A 22,849-nucleotide genomic window follows, 5' to 3' on the forward strand; every position below is an offset into this window, starting at 1 on the left:
AAACATACCACTAGCTATGTAATTTCTTTAGCGCAGACAAACAGAGGTTATCACTCACTAGTGCTGTGAATCTGGCATCTTTTGAAAGCACAATTCTCTTTTAAAAGAAAAGGTTTCAGTTAATTCTTTCTTGTACGTCACAACCTGGGTGATATATGAGTCTTATTAGTACGTACAGATTTATGAGACAGCATATGGTCTTTGAAAAGAAAAATCTCTCAAATTATTACATTTTACTTGTCTGACCTTTGTTCTTGCACAAGGTCACACTGCACATTTAAAATGTCCCCTGCCACATTATTTAAAGGCACAGACTGCTGGAGCTGGCTGTGCACCAGGAACCAGAAATTGTATCCATTTAGAAGTAAGGAAGCCTTCCTTACCCACACCATGTTCTTCTCTTGATGAAATCAATTTGCTATTCATACAAATAGTAAAGAAATGGACAAATGATGATGTTATTTGTACTTCTGGAAGAGAAAAATTAATGCAAACCAAGAAAGGAAAATGGACAGTGGAGAGAAAAGGGAAGGAAGAAGGCAAGGATGCTGGACGGGAATTTAGTTCCTCATCTTCCTCTCACAGCAGTTTGTGTTCCAGCTCTGCAGGCACTCAGCTGTGGGAGTGGGAAGAGCCATCAGACCTGCCTTTTCCCTGACACACGCACAGAGCTCTGAATTTCTGGGAGGTGGCAGGGCAAACTCCTGAATTATAGAATTACATAACCATCAAGGTTAGAAAAGACCCCTAAGATCATCAAGTCCAACCATCAAACCATCCCATCGTGTCCACTAACCATGTCCCCACGTACCACATTTCCATGTTTCTTGGACACCTCTAGGGATGGTAATGCCACCACCTTCCTGGGCAGCCTGTGCCAGTGCCTCACCACTCTTTCTGAGAATAAATTCTGCCAAATATCCAAACTGAACCATATGTTGCAGAGAGATACAACAGCCTCCTTTTAGCGCTTCCCAAGACGGTCACCTGGAAAAGAAGCTTCTATGGCATAGACATCCTGTGCGAACCACTAGAGTGAAGTAAAGGTATGTATTATCAATAGCGTGTACCACACAGCCTTTGGAAGGGTGCTGCAGGGCTTACACAAAGACTATCCATGAACAAGTTTAGGCAACTTTGGGCTTAGCAGACAGCTTTGCTTTTCAAATGTACGTTTCCATAGATTTCTCATGAAATGCATAGGAGCACTTCTTTAACCTCTCTGCAGTCTGCAGTGAGAGCAGTGTTATTCACCTTCTTCCAGTCCCATGAAAGTGAGCTGTGGGCCACAGCGAGCTGCCTAACCCTGGCCCTGCTTGGGCTGTGGGCAGAGCTAGCCCTACAAGCGACATTAAATGAACCATCTGAGAGGGCACCTCTTCATCCTCAGAAACCATGTAGAAATGACACTGTTTGGAACCTTGTGACAGAAGCCCTTGTTCTTTCTGCATGCTTGGTGTGACCCCTGCACTCCTAAGTGGCAAGAGGCTGCTCTGGCCACACTCTGCAGGCAGTGCTTGGGTGAGAAGCACTCTTATTTCCTTACTGCAGAGGGATGCTGTGGGGCAGCTGAGGTGGCTGGGGAATATTCTGGGACAAGGCTACTTTTGAAAGCAGGAATATGGTAGAGTCTAGGACAAATGAAGGAACTTAACGCCAGATAGTGCTGTCTGCCGCTTCTCTGTAATGATCAGGATTTCAGATCTTGATCCATAGTAAGGTTAGAGTGAGAGGGAGGCACGCATGCATGCCAGGCACCAATACTGGACTCCATGGGAGTGGGTATGTGGGGGCAGTGAAAAGGCTTGTGGTAAAATCCCCCAGAGAAGCATTAGAAATGGACATAGAGGGATCCTCAGCAGAAGTGAAAAGGAAGTGCTGCCTGAACTGAGCTGTTATTCCATGAGCAGTTTAAATGGATTGTCTAGTAATATTGCTTTTGATCTGAGTTTTAAGTATGTGCCTGTGAATGTACATACATATTAAATAAAACACGGAGCTGGAAACCTCATTTTCCAATTGCATCTAGCAGAGATACCATGTAAAAATCCAGTGTCTACATGGCCCTAGAGACAAGCCATGCTATGGCTAAAAGGGAACTGTTTTAGTCGTCCTAACTTACCTAGTTACCTCCTGTTTTGGTAGCAGTGGCTCACGTGAGTGCACAAAACTGTGCCCTGTTGTTCCTGACAGGTTAGGGGAACGAAGTATGGACAGGAAAAGCAATCACATTTTCATCATGGAATATGCTGCTATGGAAATTGTGAATTCAAACAATGGCACTATCTCGAGCGGGGCAGAAAGTAGCTGTAAGATACACATTTACTACCAGGTTTGCTTTTAATTCCTTTCATGTATTATATCTGTCAGCTTACTCGTTTTCTATTCACAGTACCCTCCAGAATCCAGCTGCAGTGTAGATTACATAGATGGTCACAGGGTTTTGTTTGTTTGTTTTGCCTGTTGATAGATTATAATGTGTTCTTGAAATGAATTGCAAGAAATCAGACCTTTCTAATACAAAGGTTTATTAGAAAGGTCTAGCATAATAATTCAGTTTCTAGTATGTGCCCAAATGACAATGCTGTGAATTCTCTTCATTCTCAACTTAATTCAAGGATCATTTCCACAACTCGATTTACTCTTGTACCTTCTCCAGCTACGTTGATTGAGGTAATAGACTGGCAAAGAAAACAAATCAAGGCTCACATCACGGTACACGCTGTATTTTGCTGAGGCTAAATTATATGTAGTATTCCAAGTACATCACTCTTTGCTTCAAGAAAAAGAAATGGAAAAGACAGGCATTTTCAAGGAGGTTGCATAGTTGCACAGATTATTTGTTGTAGAAGATTCTGCAGCTACTTCTGAAATTCTGCAGCTATCGCTGTAAAGGAAGGGTTGCACAAAAGAAAGGGGAGGGCATGAGAGGGAAAGCTCTTCTGCCAAGAAATGCAGCTGCAGAGCTCATGTCAGAATACAGGTGTGGGTCTGTGTAGGTGGGGCTCAGCACGCACACACAAGGTATGGTCTCAGAGAGCAAATGTCACAGTGTGGGCACAACATATGGGCTGTCCACGTCTGAATGGAGCGATGAAGGAAGATAAAGTAAACCTCATGAGTGAAACACATCAGAGAATATTAAAATGTATTTATTTTGTGGTCTCAAATCAATTGCAAAGTGCTCGTGCTCTTTTTGTGAATGTGCCAGGGCAGCTAAGAACGTTTTGACTTCCTGCGCTGGTTGCTATTATGTCTTTTGAAAAGCTGCTGATTTGGAATGCATATGGTCATTTCAAATCGTTGGCTTTGGCAGAGCTCTGTGATCACAGGAGGAGGATCATTACTCTGTTTACTGTTGTTACCATGCCAAGGTGATGCTATATGAGATGGAAGTGCTGAATATAAGTCTTTTATAGTTATGTTTGAACAGTCAAATAAAAGGATGATTTGAACATGCTGAGCATTACTCTTCTCAGATATTCTGATAGAAGACATCTTCCTGATGACATGAAGTATTTCACGGCTGCAGCTTGACTTTCTCAGAATTTCACTGCGGCAGAAGGCAGCACTCCTGCAAGATCAAATATGGTTTAGCATTGCAAAATCTAGCACTTCAAGTATCACTTTAAATGAGATAAAAATGAAAAATCTGTAACAGTTAAAGGAAGAAGCAATAGCAGAAGAAAAATCAAAGTGGAACACTTGAAGGTAAAACAAAGCTACCCCACCAATATTTGGAAACCTCACATCTGGTCTGATCCTAGAAGAGAATGAGATTTTACATCTTTTGCTATTTCTTCCTACCCACAAAACAAAACAAAAACAAGTGCATTTTTAATTAACTTTAACAAGAAACTGGTATTTATTTTATTTATTTCACTGGTTTTGGAAAGTGATACTAGCAAAGATAACTGTAGTGATCTTATAAATGGGACTAATGATTATGTTTTCTTCCTTTTTTCTTTTCCTAGGGTGATGGCATGTGCTGTAGATCAGGTTATATTCCTCTTGCTGTATAGGATCTTTATCTATGCAAGGTAGCCCTTAGATGAGCGGGATTTCCCAGCATACATGACTTTAAAGCAGTGTTAGAGGAGTACCTTGAGATGCAGCAGGTGAAGGGGCCAGGGCTTGCTGGCTGCCAGGGTACAGGTGGGCAGAGGCAGGCCCCTCTGTCCCTCCCTGCCCAGCAGCCCTGCTGAGCCCTGGGAAGCCCATGGTTGGGTCAGGTGCTGGGAGGGGACCAGTACAAGGAGCACTCACTGCACTGCACTGGTCAGTGCTGGGAGGATCCCCAGTGTGCAAAGTTAATCAAGTTGTGGCCTAATTAAAACACATAGCTGCATTTCTGTCTGCCTGAGGTGCCCAAGATAATAAGCTCCAACAAAGATTCCTGGTGGTGCTGTTTTATGCGTTTCCGAAGAGGTCAAATAACTGTGGCATTTCAGATGTTGATCATATATAGAGAGAAAAGGGTAAGATTTGTTTGCTTTGACCCCCCTAGCAAGTTGGTTTTAGTACCTATTAGTCGACAGTAATACTTAAACCATATTTTGTTCTTTTCCATTCTGTGGTGGCTAAATACTAACAAACAGAAATATTGAACTGATGAAACCCGTTTAAAATAACCTGTACACTGACATATACAAAGTTTTGTAATATATAGAACAATATGAAGTCAAGAGAAAAGTTTCAGTTTTAAAGAGTCCCCAGTGTATTTATGCTATGAATCTGTACAACATCTCTCATGATCGCCTAAACACTCCAACCACTAATGAAATATACTTTACTGGTATTTTTCTGGTTTTCTAAAGGATTATAGAGAATTCAATGGTATTTTAATGGCTGCTCTAAAATGCACCAACCAGTTTTCCTTTTATTCATTTTATCTAACATGTATAAGCAGTAACAGTTACAACACAAAAGCATCTAAGAAAGTGGTGTAATTTTGGACAGTCGTATAATTGAAAGTGCATTTGCTTTAGTGACCATTGTTACCTTTTAATTAATACGTCAAATACCAGAATATCTTGTTAGTAAAATTATTCTGATTTTCCCCCTTAGGCTGTAGTCATCCCTCTCATAGGAAAGCATCACAAAAGAAAACCAAAAGTGGATGACCTAGTATTTTTTATCTGAGAGTGTAACAGTTCATATTCGTTCTTCCTTACCATTCAGGAAACAGTAAGCTACTCTCATTTAACTGACCATGGGAGCAGAATCTGCTTCCCCTGCAGTGTGCCAGGTGATTTCTGCCTGCTTCTGCTTTGGGTTTGTGACAGGAGAAACCGTTGTGAATTCTGGCTTTCACTGAGCAGCTGCTCAACATTTTGAGGACCTGAAAAATATCTGGAAAGAAAAGCCAAACAACTGATACCTGAAAATACAGCTTTACTCGGGAGCTACAAGAAGCCCCAGCCTGGCTTCCCTCAGCTGTCTGCTGCTCAGGGCTGCCTGACACCTCTTTTTAGTCCTGCAGGATGCTCCTCTATTTATGCTTCTAACATCGTTCCCACATCTCTCCATTAGACTGTACTGGGATCCAGAATCTGGAGAGTCCAGCATCTTCAAGTGGGGAAGGGAGAATAGGAATTAAAATGGAATTTCACCAATAACCGGACAAATTCCCATCAAAAGCTCATTTTTTAGATTTGGTGAAACTTCTTGGTAGGGGAGTGGTTTCTAATAAAGTGCTTTTGGTTGATTAAACAGAGATGGAATAGTTTCGACCATTTAATTATCCAGAAGGAGAATGATTGAGAAATCAGTGTGCCAATGAGAAAAGTTTGCATTAAAAGGCTCATCAGCCTTATAACAGTAGACAGAAGACTATATGAAACTCATGACAATTGTTAAGCTCTAAGTATTTATCTAACTCATGAAAAGTTAGCTCTAAGTATTGAAGTGACATACATTTTAGACAGAAACATTCTTATATTCTTTATTAACTAGTTTTACAATGTCTTGCAAAAAAAAATAAAATAAAAATGCAGGTGTTCTGAACATCTGCAAGGGCTCTGTCCTGTCTCATTCATTGCTTTATTGCAGCTGCAGAGCTAACAGTTTTTCCTAACACTATGATTTATTTTTTGAAGAAAAATTCATCTAAGTGATAGCAATACAAGCAAATGAATTTGGATGTACTGAACTGAGATAGAACCACTTGTGTTTTTAGTTTGTTTTCTGTTTAGCAATTCAAAGGATCAACATGTACTGGCTGTGAGCGTTCTTTTTCCTGACAGGACTCACAGAAATGTTATTTAGGCTAGTTAGCCTCTTTAGCCTCCTCAGCTTATCTCCACCCACATGCTGGTTCACTGAAACCAGACACAAGGAGATTCCTCTGCCTCCTCTGTTCCTCTCAGTGTCTCTGGTAGGTGGGTCAGAAAGCCAGCAGGTGCCCTTATGGCCATGCACACTGACCTCGGGCTTCACACAGAGCTGTCGCCTTCCTGCTGCAATACGTCCTTCCTCTCACATGTGAGTTCTATTTGCTGCATTGTCACTTTATTCTGTAACACATTTTCTCTCTGTCCTTTGTCAGATGAGGTTGTTGTAGCTTCCACAGGCTAAAAGAAAGGGAACACAATACGTGCTAAGGGAGATATCATGGCCCTTCCATGCATTCATTCTCAGCATGCTTTTGTGCCAGAAGCAAGAAAAGGGCCATGATCTGTGCAGAAAATACATATGGCAGGGGAGTAGCATTGTAGCTACAAGATTCAATAGCATTTACTCAGGGAACACTTCTGAGTCGAGAGGATCACAAAGTACAATCTATAAGGATACACATCTCAAGGGGGAGAGAAAAAATCCTCCTGAGGTTATATCGTTGCTGTTCTTATCAAGAAAAAAGATAGCAAGCAGGTAATGTTCAAGGAGAGTGAGGAAGTCCAGTAAGTCTGTAATAATAGATGTCTTGAAGTATTACACAGATCATGTAACCCAACTGGACAAGTTTTACAGATGTTATTTCTCACTCGAGTCTGCTGCTTCTGAAAATAGTTTTAGTTCTGCAGTGCACATGAGAGGAGACTGCTGTCATCTTAAATAACCTGAGGAAAAGGGAGAATTACAAAAATAAAAATGAGATTTAAAGAAGTAGAAAAGGCAAGTTTTTATTCACATCGTGGACCCTTGGCTTCCTTCTTGCTCTGAGTGAAGAAGTGCTCCAGAGAAATGAAGCTGTTGGTTAAATAGGGGAGGGAGATTCAGTCGTTTTATTTCACTGCTTGATGATATGTTACCATCTTTGGATATGTTGAAATATGGTACCAATTAAGGGCAAACCAGCAAAACTAACCATGAGGTTGATATAAAAAAGGGTTGAAGGACAGCACATAAAATGTTATCAAGTCTTGTCAGTGGTGACAAGGCAGGTAGACTGGAAGAAGCTGGAAGGGGGAGCAACGGACAGCTTCTGTACAGCTCTTTCTGCCAGTACCTATCTTTTTTCTTACTTCTACGAAACTCTAGCTACTGAATTCTCTGCTTTCATTTCTGAGGACTGACCTTCATTATATGACTAGAACAAGACATAAGAAAATGTGCTTATGGTGCTGCAGAGCATTATTTAGAAGGCACTTTTGCAGAAAGTGCAGGAACAGGAACAAAATATTGGCATAACACTGCCAAAATTAATTTAGAATAATTGCTAAGGGAGACTTACATAAGAAATTTACAAATAAGTTATCTAATCTACTAGAATATGATTTCCTATGAACTTGTACCTGATACTCTTCTAATCCTCTTTCTCACTTTGTCTCTTGCAGCTAACATGCCCATCTGCTAAATGGACTCACGGAGATGCTTGGCTGGTTCCTGACTTGCAGGATTAATACACGTTGAGATGAAACTGACTTCCCACCAGAATGTAAGTAACTGTCTCTATTTGACACAGTTGCCGACTAATGATTAATGATTCAGAAGTCTTAACTCTATAAATTAGGTTGAAATTGCCCGAATGGTGTCATAAGTTAGTAGTGAAAGGACTGGAATAGACACAAGTAGATAGATGGTACAAGTTACATGTTCTAGTTCTGCTAGAAAATGGAGATTTATCACAGAATCACAGAATGGCTTGTGTTAGAAGGGACATTAATAATTATCAAGTTCCAAGCCCCTGTTGTGGGCAGGGTGGCCACCCCAGATCAGGCTGCTCTGCCTCATCCAACCTGGCCTTGAACACCTACAGGGATGGGGCATCCACAGCTTCTCTGGGCAGCCCGTGTCACTGCCTCACCACCCTCTGAGTAAATAATTTCCTCCTAACATCCTATCTAAATGTCCCCTTTTTTAGTTTAAAGCCATTCCCTCTGGTCCTATCACTGTCTGCACATGTAATATTATGTTAACAGGACATCATTTTAAAGAAGAGCCATCCTGGGAAGTGGTGATTAGCTTCTCTCATGTGTTTTAAGTCAGGGATTGCTTATCCAAAAAGAAGAGAGATGACTGAATTTGCTTTATCTTGCTCATCATGTATATATTTTAGTTAGGAGCTAAAATAAAATATTTAAGTTATCAGAAAAACAGGAGGACTTGCAGTGACTGTTTCCCCAAAAGACTTTTTCCAGACTGCTCACATATGTCAGTGATACAAAGTGGTGCATTTACTGAGATAAAAAGACTTTGCGCCAGAGGGCTGTAGGACACATTGCCTCCTCCCTTGGGGCTACAGGTACCTGCTGCAAGACACACTCATCATTTTGCTATCCCTTTCCTTAAATAATAAATGCAATTACCGTTGTTGTTTCCTGGCCTACATGGCTAGGACTTCTGGGTTTTAGTCTGAGTTATGGCTTTGAGCATGCTGAGAGTTTTGGTTTCGAGGAGAGCTTGCTGATCATCTGTTGTGTTATTCATGGCATTGGATATTTCCCAAGATATGGATTCTAAATAGTGTTGTGGTTCACATTCTGTTCTGAAGGAAAAAGTATACTTGTCAAGAACAGTTTTTTGAAAACCAATTTATAATTTATCTTTTTTGTTGTTGTTGTCGACAGTCATTTGTAGTTAGTTTGAAATGACATGAATTTAATATCTTTATTCTGTTTACTAGTTGAGTAATTTCCATAGATAATTCTTGATTTAGGAATTGTTTCATTTGTGAAATTCAAACAGGCTGGGTAACTGCCTGTTCCCTGTCCAGCCAAACCCTTCAGGATGACCTTTCTGTTAAATCTAGGTAAAACGTCAAAAACTCTTTTCTTTTGAGTGTTCCTTCATAGTTGCTTATGATGCAGCTTATTCACCTATTAGAAAAAGTATATAGGAATTGTCAGCACAATAAAAGCAAACTAGAGTTATTCATGCAAATAACTCTTTATGATTTAAAAAATATTGCTTTTTGCATCTTTTGTTTTATGCTTATTAAATGTGAGTGGAATAGTATAATGAGTATAAATTTTTGCTAAAACAGTCAAATGAAGAAGTAGATACTTCCTGGGACATACTACTGAGCTAAATGTGAGGTCCTGGTCTCTCTTAAAGTATAAATTGATTAAGTGATGTCAAACCAGCTGATCCAGTGGTATCTCCTCATTTAAAATCTTATGATTTATCTATGCCATAGATATTGTACACACCTCTATATTTGAGTTATGTCTTGCACTTCTCTGTGGTACTTAGCATTGACAGGGTAAGAACATTTACATTTTAAAGTGATTTTTACTGTAAGTTAGTGGCAATATAGTATCTGTATGCTCTTGCAGTCTGTCTATAAATATGAGGGTGCTCTAAAGGCAGTGCCTCCTATTTTATTATTTTGGCCCATGAAATCAAAAGCAGATGTCAGTGGAATGGTAGGAGGGGTTCTTAATATTCCGTTCCATGTTGTTGCCATGTGACAGATGGCAGCAGAGGGGCAGTGTGACAGAATGGTGCCTGACATGGAAGTGCAAGTGATGCAAAGGCGTGTCACTCAGTTCCTCTGAGTGTGGAAACAGTGGCATCCAGTGACATTGAAGCTTGCTGAACGTTTGTGGGGACCAAACAGTGGATGTGAGCACAGTGGGTGGTGTGTTTCAGCAGTGGTGACAGTAAGTCATCTCCTCTCATGCAGATTTTTATGAGTGCAGCATGCAGGCACTTGTTCATCATGGTGCAACTGTGGTGACTACGTTGAAAAAGGACATTTTATAGCTGAGAACTTGCTCTATCACATAGTGTTATTCAGCTTTTTGTATCTGTTGTAGTTTCAGTGGAAATAAATAGGAAGCATTACTTTTAGAGTGACCTACATATAATACCTATATGCAGTAGGTACAGAAATGTTGTATGTATGAAAGCTAAGGAAATATATTTGTGGCATGTTATGATTAGAAAAAAAGACACCCCTTGAAGATGCTTAGAGGTTTGAAACACTAGTATTAGTCCTTGGAGAGAGGATTGTGGTTAGGCAATTATAAATACATGCTAAATTAATGAATCCCACTGGTTTATCACATAGCTGAGGTTTTTGAGGGAATATTTGTAGAATATTCATCCACATACAAGAATTTCTCTTCAGTGTTATGTCTTGCTTAATGTCACGGATACAAAAGCTTAAGTCCTGGGGTAATAGGTTATCTGTTCCTATGCTGTAACTTTCATTGTGCTTTATAACTGTAAATCACACAAGGCAAATATTTGTATTATTTAATTTCTTCTCATTCCAAATTACCACAGATAGTATGTAACTTAAAACTGTCAGCTCTCTCTCCATAAAAACAGTATATTTTAAATAGATTAGTGGTCCTTTGATATTGAGCAATACAGAGATTCAGCTCAACTGATGTCAGAACATCCAAATACCAAGAATTTAATACTTCCAAGTTTGAGATATTCAAGTCCAGTTTAAGTGTTTGGGCTGGGCTGTACCTAACAAAGAGGGATGGGAAGTACTGAAGCCTCACAGGCACAGCACATTAGGAACTCACCCTTGGGGGAAAAGAGCCCTTTCTGGGGTCCCTGATCTTTGCTCAGAGCCTGAAGAAATAATCCCAGGCAGAAAGCTCAGGCTGAGGGAGAAGTATAATTCATAATAGTGCTTTTAATCTCTCTTTACCAGAAAAAAATAAAGAAAATTAAAAAATCCAGGATCATTTATGCATATTGTATATGCATATTTGCAGAGACATATGTATGCCTCTGATACGTGTGCCAGACTCCAAGTGAGTTTACAACAATTGTACTTTACAAAGCAAAGGGGCTGGGCTGGTACATGGGGTTGTGACATACTGGCACTTCTCCCAGGCTGCCAACACATACAATTGAATCTCATTTTTCATTTCTGTTCCTCTTGTGAAAAATAAGGCTTAAAAACATTTATTGAAGTGCAAACCGACACAGAGGTGTCTACCCACTGGTAGCCTAAACCAGAGCTGCTGAGGGATGTGAACTGGCCTTTCATTTCAGTAGCTGACTCAGAGGTTATATGGCAGTGCAGAAGTCAATGTTAAGTGCTACTTTGTAGAAGAGTGGGGAGGAATCCCATCCAAAAGATTTACACATCCGTCTGAGTGGCTCTTTTGTTTTCACGCAGATGAAGCCACATCTCCATCTTCTTAAAGTCATAAATAACATCCCAACATGCTAGTGGATATCCCCCCAGCTGATATTTAATTTTTATGCTAAGATGTAAAGTCTAGATTTTCATTTGTTATGCTGTTTGTACTCTTTCGGCCTCTACTTAGTATGAGCTGCTTTTTTACTGGCTTTGAATTAGATTTTGTTACAGGTTAAAGTTCTCTTCACCGTGTTCTAAATTAAACTTCTGTGCCTTTTCAGTCTGCATACATTCTTTGTCAAGGATGATACAGAAGACACTAAGAAGTTCATTAAAAACATGATTAATTAATTTTATTACAGTAGCACTTAGAAGCCCCTGCTGAGACAGGAGACCTGTTGCAGTGGGAACTGTGGGGACACATAAAAGAGTGAGTTTCTGCTTCAAAGAGCTGAAAATTGAACCAGAAAAGACATGTTTCCCTTGGCTTCAAGGGAAACTGAATAAGGGCTTTTGTGGTATTCTTGAGCAAGCTGGAAGCACCATGTTTCATTGAAACCTTTTCTTTTTCATTCTGCAGTTTCATAAAAAATATATGATGAATGAACCCGGATTCAATTTTCAATTAAATGAATCTCAGACTATCTGGTTCTCTCCCTCCCTGCAGCCTGTACCTTTTGCTTTCTCCATTCTTCCTCTGCAGGAACCATACAACAGTCCTGTGCTCCCTGATCTTCTTCCTGCTAACTTGTTCAGACATCTGCGTTTGTGTCTTGTCATCACATTTATAATAGTGAATTTTCGCGTTTCAAAACAGGATCTACTGCTCTTTTTTGTTAGCGCTATAGTTATTTGAAAATATTCAGACCTTTCGAAGAAGAGAAAGGAAAAAAAAAGGAGGAAGGAAAGAATGGCTTCCCCTCCCTTAGCCCCTTTCTACAGGTTCTGATAGCAAAGGAGTTGGAGAAATGCAGGATGAGAGGTGCAACAGTTAAAGACTGTGCTGTCTTCTACCACTAGCCTTGAGTCAATTTTTCTTCATTGTACAATAAAAGTGAAAAAAGGAAGGGTGCAGAGCTGAAGGTTTGTGCCTTTGTTCATGCGAAGGCAGAGAGAAATGTGACTTGAGAAACAGGAGATTCCAGCAAGCTGCTGAGTTCACAAAACAAATCTTGCTTTGTGCTCAGATTTAGCCTTCTATTTCCCAAGTTCCTGCTCTGTGGCTGCTGGGGTACCCCTCCAAGCTCTCTCCCACCAGCCTAACAGTCTGGGGAGAGGCTGGGCCGAATGGAAAAGGTGGGTAGGGTTGGGACACGGCCCAACCTGCTGCTGGCTGCATGTCCTGTCAGAGGTAGTGGCGTGGCTCCAGCTCCACGACTACTCTTAGGCAACTTGTTCTGATCTCCAGTGCCCTTAACCTTGTACTCAATTACTAAATTTCGTCTGGATTTTCACCGCTGCTTGCCTCCTAAGGAGATGCAGGTGGGGTCAGGGGCGAGGGAGGTGGGCTGGCACCCTGACCGCCACCCTGTGCACCAGGGCTGCCAGCTCTGCCTGCTTGGCCTTCTGCTGCAGCCCAGTAGTGTAGTCCAACGTCTGAATTAAATCTAAAGACAGAAGCAGGAAGAGCATTACCAGCACGGGTGTATGCAACTGGCAGAGGAAGAAGGGAAGGTAGGCCTATTAGGATGAGTGGTCTGTCTTGCCCCTTTGTTTGCTTATCACATGCCTTAGATGTTCTGCAGCCTCTGGCTTCTTGGTGTGTGCCTGAGTTTAAATTTTCATAGTACTCATTTCACCACTTAGCTGTGTCATGTTGTGTTACCCCGTATCACCACGCATCAAAACTTTATAATGGAACAAACACAACAATCACTTTAAACTAATGCTGCCCCTGTTTCATTATTCAGCGCATTACATCACAGGCTGCCGACAAGGAAGATCTTGGAATTACATTTAAAGGCATATTTACGTAAGGAATGTGTGTTGCAGGGAAAGTTTGTTAATTTGGTGGCTTTTTCTTTTGTGCGCTCTGTTCTCCTGTTGGGAGAAGGAGTTTTTACTCAGTACAGGAATAAAAGGGAGAGGCAGGCAAGAATCGTCCAAGTGCGACCTCTCATAAAATCTGTCTTTAAATTCTGCTTCTTTTGGTGGAGGAACATTTGTATCAACCTTATGCTTAGTGATGCCTCATTTTACAACTCTAGTTTGTTATTAATATTATTGTACATTCTTAAGCAGAACTGAAAAAAGGAGGCGGATAGTCTTGGTGTAGTGGCTTTATGTTCAGCAAAAGCATAGCTGTGCTAAATATTTTCAATTAGTTGATGTCCTGATTTAGAAAAATATCAAGACAATCTTGGTGGCTTTTTTTTTCCCCACACAAATACTGTGAATGGAGAATATGGCAAAATATGGAGCATGCACATGAGCACAGTAATAAACAGGCAAGCTGATCACAATATGAAGTCATACTAATCGTTCTCTTGGCACGTGTGGGTTTGCTGCTAATGATTTATGATACTTCATACTGTGATAACAAATATTCTTTGGTATGCTTTGGGAATGTAATGAAAGTGTATTGCCAGGTTCTGACACCTTTACTTTGAATTATCCATCAGTTATCATGTGTAGAGCTCCATGGACTTAAGAAGGAGTAATGTATCTCTGAACATGGCAAAAAAGGATCAGATTTAGCTCTTAGGAAAAAAAGAAAAAAACACAAAAATTGGACATATAAGTTGCATAGGATGATTGTTTTAATGAAAGGTTTTGCTCTGATGTTCTATGGAAGCAAGAAATATATCTGCTTTGATTTTAAGAGGTGTCTTGCTGGATGAGGTTGTCAAAAAGAACTCCAGCAAAGGACACAAAAGCATTCAGAAAAGGCACAATGAATTTTGACTGCTTTTGAATCTATTTATCAAAGCCATTGCCATTCCTATTTCGACGCAGGTGGAACAATAATAAATACCGAACAAAGCAACTCAATCTGTATTCAGAGCATTTCAATACATGGAAAGTTAAATGCAAAGAAAGAAAGCTTGTGGAGTCAGACCTATTGACTCCTGCTACTTCTATTCCTCATTCAAAATGAATGGTGGATAGTGCACAAAGGCTGGCAAGATGTTTACATTACTGCGATTAACATATAATAAGCAGCACATTCTGTAACACGAGTTTATTATTTAACTGAATCAGTTATATTCTACATCACAGGAACATAATCTAGCTATGAACCTTGACATTTTCTTTTAGTTTGACTAAACTTGCATGTCAATTATCAAACTTATAGGAGCCATATTATTTCTCCGGCTGCCATTTATCCCTCTTGGAGGGTCTTTGTGCACGAATGGGCCCCTGTCTAGTAAAGAAGAAATGCCTCTTCTGTGGAGGATAGGCAGTGGGAAGAATCCTCATTGAAGTTCTGAGTCTTGGCTTTCACAGGAGTCATTCCCTGGGAGCAGCCAAGCATGGCACCAACAGCTCTCTCTCTTTATCACCCCACGTTCATAATGTTTCAAAGATCAGTCTGCACATTTTTCTTGCCTTGGATTTTAATTCCACCATCCCTACAAACGTGGAGGAAATTCCTAGATGGAATTTCACCCTGCACAGGCAGAAAAACAGCAAAGGCTCCAAGCCTGCCAGGCGCTCCACAGAATCTGCTCTGATGAACCTTCCTTCAGACACAGACTGGATTTTGCATAGCTACTGCTTAAACCAATGCAGGTCCAATGAAAGCAAACAAACAAAACCTGAACAAGCCGGATGACTATAAAATGCAGTTATTCCAGATTCTTATTCCAGATTTGCAGTGGATATGCCTTCTGGCCATATCTAAAATGCTTTGAGACCAGTAACAGAAACCTCTCATTGCCTTCATTGCCTTCTCTGGATTCTGGGTCAAGCCATCAGGTATGAACGAGGCTTTCATCTACATGACTGGTGCTTTGCAGCAGATGACAGAAATTCAGTTTCTCTCTTTCTGTCTTGAAATTTCCAAGGCTTTCTGGCTTTGATTTTACCCGAGTATTCAGCAAACAGCCTAGCACATCACTGTTTGCTTTTGGTCATTTGATCTGTCCATTAGGCAGTCTCATAGGCATTTCTCATTTCAGACACCCTCATTCTCAGCATGCTGCAGCGCTTTCACAAAGCTGATTCAGATCTGTACACCAAAGCAAAGGAGTGGATTTTAATTTTGAGTTGCATCTAACTGTTGTCAAAGTTCAGTGTGTTGAGCATGGATTTTGTTTTCATTGCTCTCTCATAACACCAGGAACTACCTAAACTATGAAAAACGTGCTTAATGTACATAAAGTAATGGAGAAGTATATTGTTCTTGTTATTCTAAATGTCACACAAGATCTTGCATTCATTTCAGTGGCACAACGAAGCAAGCTGCAGTTTTCACAAAGGCCCAGTTTTAGATGCTGGTAGTGAAGAGATGAAATGTTCTTTTGTTTTCTTTCGCTGCTGCTCCACAACAGCACAAGAAGAATCTGCCTCCATGTTGGAGCAATGCAGATTGCTGCTTTCAGCTTACAGGTGGAGGATTTTATGTCCCCCTGCCATCTATAGCCATATTTCCTGCATTCAGTTTGATGTGCTTTGTGTCATCTCTAACATATGTTTTCTCAGTTCAAATACATTACACTGCAACTCACTACAGTATTAAATTGAAACCTGAATACAATCATACAGGAAATGAATGAGGACAAAAGCCCACAGTATATGTGAAAGATGGCTTGTATACTGACCGTATATTAATGGATGAGCTCCCCACATGGCTAATGCAGAGAGAAAAGGGCAGTGCTGCCCATCCTCTTGAGGCTGTCATGAATAAATGTTTGCAGACTATAGTGTTTGTCTCTGCCTTTGTTCACTCCCTGTTGCTTATGTTTCCATTGGTAAAAAAAATCATCATTTCTACTCTACTTTCTGTGGGTTTTTCTCACCCTCTTAATTCCCTGGCTCTTGCTCAATGGGTGAGATGGTACCAGAGACAGTCTCACTGCCTGCTGGAAGAAAGGAAAGCTGTAGCAAGGCATGTAGCTGTTAAGTCTTTTGTACATGCCAAAAAAAATTTCAGTGTATTTATGGAATGCCAAGATTTCAGCGATCTGCTAGAGTTCTCTCTTGTGTGTTGTCCCTTGATTTTTTTGTAGCCATACTTTAAGTGGCTGTGGGGTTCCAAGAGAATGGCAAATTCAGCCCAGCTGACCTGTCTGCATGTAGGGTTCAGACATACCTTGGGTCATGCACTGATAAACCCAAGCTCTGCCAGCCTGCTGGCCCACGCAGCTGCTGGTGGCCAGGCCCTGGCAGAGGCTCAGAATGATGCCCCTGGCTCACTCACTCATCACCTGCTGGATGCAGTTGGCCCTGTAGCTTCCCACTGCTGGGGCTGACAGCCAGTGATGGCCACATGAGTAGTGCCACACTGAACAGCATGAGGATTTCAACCAGCTGTGACCAGAACTGTAAGACAAATCAGAGCACTACCACCTGCACCCATCTTCAGTGGCTATACTATACTATATATCTAAATCTTGTTAGTGCCAGGTGCCTTTGTCGCAGGAATAGAATTGAATCACTATTGAATTACTGGCTACAAATGATGAAGCCATATTATCATATTACCAAGCATAGATTTGTAGTCAAATAAAAGTTCTTCTTAAGGTATGTTATAGAGGATTTCGTGCCATCAGACCAGTTTTTAACAAGCAGATGTTTGTGATACAGAGAAAAAACATCTTTGCATTTGGTATCCTTATCCAAAATATTAGTTCAAAAGGCAAAATATGAATATGGAAGTGAAAGCATACAAATAGAGCTGTGACTCTCTTAGTTCCCCTATTTCTGAACTAAATTTTCCACTCTGCCTGGCTCTGCAACCAACTTGCTTCTCCTGCAGTTAGGAGACCACCATGCACAGTGCAGCATGTGTCTGTGGTGGTATCAGTGAAGCAACATCAAACAGCTCAAATTGTTACTTAAAAGTCAATAGTTGAAATAAATTACAAGAGGTTGACCAAATATGAAGAGGCCCTGTATCCCAGACTATGCCCACTTATTAATTGAATTGCATGAAGTGCAGGAACTTCAGATTTCAGTGAACCAGACAGCAGCAAGAGGTGAGTTTCTGTCCTACAGAAGATTTTGAAGACCCTTGCCATGGAGTTGAGTTCCTGACATTCCATCTCCATCACTTCCAAATACGAAGGCGCATTCCCTCTTCAAGTGTTTGAAAGCTTTTTTTTTTTCTGAAAGCCTCTGTTTTCATACTTCTGGTTAGCTCTTTTTTTTTTTTTTTCTTATTTTTTTTTTGCTGACACACTTCAGAAATACTCTAAAACCAAAAAGCACTTGAAGGCCATAACTAACTATTAACTCCCCTCAGCTATGTATGGATTTCCTGTGAGCTGCCTGCGAGAGAGCTTTCAATGAATCATGTCAGCACTCTTCACTTGTTTTTACATTCTTTTCCAGAGGTCAGAGTATGAATGCTCTTCTTTTAATTGGTCCCTGAACTTTGCTTTAATTCTGTCTGATGTGATAAGTGTGAATCCCATGGAAGTCTGTTGGCATAAAGAAGTGTCTCACTCTCCAATCAGCTGTTATAGATAAAACCAATTGTAATCTCATTTGAGTAACCTGAAATGGCAGAGATGTGAGCAGAAGTGTCTCATAGACGTACGTAACTTCTATGCTGAAGTGTAGGTGCAAGCAGTTAGAAAAAGATAAATGGGCTTAGCATCTCACTTTTGTTCTTATTCAACTTTGCCTAACTACAAAGGTTGGACAGATGCATACAAAATAGTAAGGATGACTCTTTGCCACCTTCTGAATAAATTATTAGTTAATCACTGAAGTTCAGGTATTCAATAACAAAGCAAAAGCCTAAAGACTTTTTAGACCTCAATTTTGGCCCCTTGTGATTAGGATGTTCACGCAGGAAGATTTTGGTAGTCTGAATTCACAAATAGTAAGATATCCAGATAATGCCAAGAAACTAAACAAACAAACAAACCATTCCATAGTAGTTTTCCATAGAATAAGAAGCAGAAAATTGAAGTCATAATATGATATAAATGTCTCAACTACAGCCCCTCAGTGTGACACAGATGATGCATGGAGAAACTTAGAAGCTGCATAATGCATAAGTTGAGAAAGAATAGCTTTCACATAAATGTAAGGTTGAGAAAAGCTGCATAAAATTGAAGGGAGAGGAAAATAGGACAACATGATTTTTTAAGGCTTTACTTTTTTCTAACCGCATTGATAATGCAGACACAAGTTAAAATAGTGTAATATGGAGCCAAACAGTGTAGCATGGAAGCATGTTACTGAGCCTAACAAGAATGATGGCAGTTCATCACGTCATGCTTCGTGGTATCTCCCAGTTCAGGCTATTCAATGTCAGTGATAAAAAATGTTCTGCTCTCTGCGTGATATGACACTGAACTCTTACAGACAATAAAAGACTTTTGCTTAAACTGCATATCTGCAATGAGCATGTGCCTACTGCCAAGTTTTATTTGTGTGTTAGGAAAAGATAATCCAGGCCATACAATAAAGTATAAGCACGTCTTATTTTTTTTAACTTTTAGGTTCATCTTTGCATTCTGGAATCTTTCCTCTTCACTGTGATAGGTAACATCCCTACTAATAAGTTGAATGAGCAGCTGTTGCCATAAATAGGTCACTATATAAGTGACTATTATGGCTGTTGCCATAATAAGAAAATCTGTCAGACTTAAAATCTGAGGGTAGTGAAAAAAAAAACAACAACCCAAACATAAGATGATTCCAAAGGCTTTTACAATTTTGGCCACTTCTCTTTCAAACACCATATGTTCAACATCATCTCCACTTGCAAAATAAATAAATAGATGAATAAATAAATAAATAAATAAATCTGATATTTCAAAAGCTGTCTCCCAGCTACGTTTGCAGCGCTGATCCTGTACTTTCCGTTGGTACTATGATGGAGAAGTGTAAGTTTGGAAATAGAGTAAAGCTCAGAATCTTAGCAATCTTTACCTAGTCCTTTCTGTTCCATAGAATAGAATAAAATTGCTCAAGTTGGAAAAGGCCTTAAAGATCACTGAATCCAGCCACAACCTGACCATACTACCCTGACTCTCACAACCCTCCACTAAATCATATCCCTGAGCACCACATTCAAACAGTTTTAAACACATTCAGGGATGGTGACTCAACCCTAGGAAGCCTATTCTATTGCTTCACAACCCTTTCTGTAAAGAAGTTTTATTTCCTTTTCACAGCGAACACTGGGATTTGTCCTTGTAGTGCAAAACCAGTGGCAAATGAAACCTTTGACCAAGATGAAAAAGTTACAGCTATTTGACCAAGACAAAGATAAACCTGATCATATTGTACATAAAACCTCAAAAATCTCATGATTTACCTATATTACAGTCATGAAATATTTAATGTGCCTGCTGTCAGGAAGATCCACTGAACTTACGCGCTATCTCAGAAAGAGACAAAAATGCTACATTATGTGTTTGACTTTTAGCACAGCACTGTGCCATTGTCATTTATTTTGACCTGAAAATCTAGTGCTGCACAATGATGGCAAATAAGTAGTAATAGCCTTGGTAGTATAATTCCTAAAGGTACATACTCCAGTAAAAACGGTGTGCATGCATGTGTGAAGAAATGAGCATTGGGGTGAAGAGAAGATGCTGGGGAGTTAATGAAAACCTTTTTGACTCGAGTAGAAAAACATAATTCTAGACATAGATGAAAATAGGTTTCCACAGTAATAGATACAGCTATCCCCCTCTTGCTCTTTCATCACCAAACCCCCCAAAGCTGTACCTGGCACAAGAGGTGTGTACGATTATGCATGTGAGCAAATCCATGGCTGAGCTACGTCTGGGTGGTCTTCCATAATAATTCAACAATTTTCTTCGTGGTCATGACCATTCCTTTAGCACTGCAGGTGGTTTTGTTGTTGTTTGTTTGTTTAAATTCCAGTATACTTGTCATTCCAATAGGGCAGAATCTTAACAATATTTCCAGGTTTGTCTCTTGATTATATATCCCAGAGCCTGCCGTGTGGCACCATACTTCCCAGTGAATTGCTCCCTACATTGATTCCTGTCCTGTGTCACTCATCTTTGTCGTCCAAATTAAATATTATCATTTCTATGGATTTTTTTTTCCCCTTATAAATCTCAAAATGCTTTTACAGCAAGAGGCATCATTAGGTGTGCTTAAACACTGGGAATATGGAAGAGGAAGGAGGAAACATTTTGCCAGCAAAGGGAATCACTCAGTTTGGTATAAAACCAATGTTTGTCAAACCAGCAAGTGGTGTTAATGAGTACAGCCACAGTCACCACACTGCTGGTGCTGAAGCTGCTGTGGGCACCTCTTGCAGGGTGCTCTGCTCTCAGATTTAAATCCTCTCTAATGCAACACAATCTGTGTTTCCAGCCCTGTGTTTGATAACAACCACTATAACTCATCTCACATGCATGTCCAGTGTATTGGAATTAAAAAATGCTGCTTAGTTGGGAGAATTATTTTCAGAGTCAGTTACAAAATAGCAAAGCATTAAAATATACCAGGTAAAATATACACAGGTAAAAAGGAAAGAAAATAATTATTACCAGTAGCTTACTTTTTCAAAAATTTGATTTTAATAAGCTCAGTTTTTTTCTAGTTGTTGTTGTTAATCTGTTATTTAGTGTCACAGCTGGTCTTAAATCCTCAACATAGATGCATACATCCTGCATACGTCCTGAGGTGTTAACAGGCTGAAAGCTGCACTGGATTGTATTGTATTCTCTTTTTCTCAGACAGTAGGAAATGATAACACTCCCTTTTCCATTAATAACATTGAACTATAATAACATTAATAAAATAAAGAGTCATGAAATTATGAAACATAGCACTGTATCTGTAATGAGTAATCATGCTTACAGTCCTTAGCATTTATTTTGCATTCTTGAGAAATATCTTTGCTTGCAATAAACACCAGCACTGACAATATGATAGCAGTAGACAAAATGCCTACTACTCAGAGTGCCTCTGCTTCCCTCTGTGCAAGATGCTAATTTAAGATTGGCCATTGCATGGATTCCTGCTTGAACTTTCTTAGGAAAAACGGGGCACGTAGAAGAGGATGTTTGATTTTGTTTGAGATACTACCTCCAGGAAAGTAGAAAAGAAGAAAAAAAATCTCACTGAGTCATAAAAAATAGGGAAGTTGGAGAAAATGATGGAGTGTATCTTATTCAGGCTATCTTATTCTGCATACTTTATTTCTCACAAACGCATGTATCATAAACAACAGCAGTAAAAATGGAGAGGAAGACTGGTTCAAAATGGAGGGAGCCATGGAAGAGGGAATAGGACTGCAGTTTGCATTTGAATCCTGCTATAGTCAGGATTCAGAAGTCTATCCTTGGTCATTAACTTTTATGAAGTGCTGATTTCCCTTTTGGCTTCTGCCGGTCTATCAGCCCTGCAGCAAGGGCTGTCGTTCTACACACAGCTGAGCCACGTAATTGCTCAGTGTGATGATTCTCGAGTACAACATTTGCTCACAACCCACCTTTCACCAGCTACCTAATAGCTCTGAGACAGCTTCGGTCTGTCTGACTGAATGACCACTAATGACCCAACTGTTCTTAGGAAGGCGTAGCATGATTTTTTGCCAAGACTTAAAATGTTTCCGTTGTATTTAGTACTCATCGTGCATATGATGTGGTGTCAAGCCAGCACTAAGCAGCCAGCTGTTCTCAAAGCCATCTTTCTTTCCTTCTCCCCCAGTACTTTGTCCTTTTTTAAAGTTCCTGGGGCCTAAAGCATGCTTTGAAAAGCACAGGATAGTGCTAATGATGCCATTGCTATGGCCATTTTGATCAGTTATTGTGTTGGTTTTCAGAAAATAAAATGGTTCTGAGATGAGAAAACTTCAATTGTCTTTAACATGTTAGGTCCTTTCTGACCTTTTGTCAGAGAGCACAGGTCAGTCTGAAGGCTTAAGTGCAGTAATAGAAACCACAACTTCTTTCACAACTTGACAATTATTTCATGATTCACAGCTTCTCAAATACACAGTACAAAGTCTCAAACAAAACAGATAGTCCATGCTATGTGCTATCTAATATACAGGAAAAGGGTATCACCGTAAACTTGCGTGCTATACAGATGAAAGAAGGGCTTTAGCACCTCTTTTTCTAAGTGATTATGGCCCTAAGAAGTAAAATGACATGCTGACCTCACTGATGGACTCAGTGCAGAAAACGCAAAACTGAAAATGGTGGTCATCTCAGAACACTCTGGGAGTGCCTTCCTCATCAGATTAAGCTC

The 22,849-nt window shown here is 40.1% G+C and overlaps 1 long non-coding RNA gene across 1 annotated transcript in view; it reads left to right on the forward strand.

The window, feature by feature from the left end:
• LOC128078094 (uncharacterized) overlaps positions 1-8,129 on the forward strand; it is a 115,574-nt gene extending 107,445 nt beyond the window's left edge. The window contains exon 3 of the long non-coding RNA XR_008205296.1: positions 7,776-8,129. This is a non-coding gene — a long non-coding RNA (uncharacterized LOC128078094). The remainder of the gene's footprint in view (positions 1-7,775) is intronic.
• Positions 8,130-22,849: the final 14,720 nt, after the last annotated feature.

Source organism: Tympanuchus pallidicinctus, unplaced genomic scaffold, assembly GCF_026119805.1.
Source record: "Tympanuchus pallidicinctus isolate F22 unplaced genomic scaffold, pur_lepc_1.0 scaffold16, whole genome shotgun sequence".
Lineage (NCBI taxonomy): Eukaryota > Metazoa > Chordata > Aves > Galliformes > Phasianidae > Tympanuchus > Tympanuchus pallidicinctus.